At 50.7% G+C, this 1,065-nt stretch overlaps 1 pseudogene across 1 annotated transcript; it reads right to left on the bottom strand.

Moving 5' to 3' along the window:
• Positions 1-228: 228 nt before the first annotated feature.
• LOC308534408 (large ribosomal subunit protein eL15-like) lies at positions 229-838 on the bottom strand (annotated as a pseudogene). Its single transcript has one exon. The product of its transcript is annotated as a large ribosomal subunit protein eL15-like (transcript).
• Positions 839-1,065: the final 227 nt, after the last annotated feature.

Consider the following 1,065-nt stretch of genomic DNA (forward strand, 5'->3'; position numbering starts at 1 on the left):
AAACGGTTGAAAATCGCTGACATAAAGCCAAGACAAAAGCGTCTATCTTATGAGTAATGAGACACGCCATCACTGATAGTCTTCAAACATTATTGCACTTTAACTTTTATAATGTGACAATGCATTCATGAGACAATCTGCAGACTGGTTTTAACAAATCAAAGAACACTTGTAAGCAGACACGACTGTCCTAAATTGTTTATTAGGTAAGGGTTTTACAAATATGTATTAGCGGTAACGGTGGGGCTGGAGAGCATTGCGCCTTCTCCAGGCTGCCCGGCGGGAACCACCAGTAGTGCGGTGGGACTTGTGGCCCTTCCCGCGGCCACGGCTCTTGCGCCCGCAGATGTCAGCCCTCGCATCTCCCTGTGCTTGTGGGCTGCTTTGGTGATCCACTGGGTGTCAGGATTTCTTCTGATCGCTTTATGGAATGGATCAATGAGAATAACCTCAAAGAATTTGTACGTGGAGTCTTCACCAACCCAGGAAGAATTCAGGACTCTCAGAGCCCACAGTGGCGTCCAGCTCGCTCCTCGGCAACAGACTGAAGACTTCGCGCAAACTTCAGCTGGTTGACGCCGTGATGGCCAGGCTGGCCGTAGGTCGCACCCTTAGGAACAGGGCGCTGGCGGCCACCACGGCGCACGCGATCCGATATAAGACGTAACCTTGCGGGGCCGTGCAGCCCAGCTGCGCGCTTTGTCGGCCGGGTGGGGCGGGGCCTGGAGCGCCAAGCGCGGGCGGTACTGCCCCCAGCGCACCCGCACCCGGAGAAGGAAGCGCATTGCATCCAACCGCTTCTTCCTCATGGCTCCTGGATGGACTTGTACGCGCCCATCTTGGTTTACCTGATGGCTGCGGCCAGACGGAAAGGAAGCTACAATTTTTTTCTTAATAAATTTTTTATTTTTTTATTTTTCAGATAAATTCAGTGTAGGTGCATCTTAGATAAAGAAATAATTTTACATGACAAGTTATCTTAAAGACCATAGACATGGATTGACGAGAGAGTGGAAGAGCAATATCTATGCCTCGGCCTTAACTCTCCCTGCCTTCCTAGATCCG

The sequence above is a fragment of the Myotis nattereri genome (genome assembly GCF_964212035.1).
Source record: "Myotis nattereri genome assembly, chromosome: 18".
Classification (NCBI taxonomy): Eukaryota; Metazoa; Chordata; class Mammalia; order Chiroptera; family Vespertilionidae; genus Myotis; species Myotis nattereri.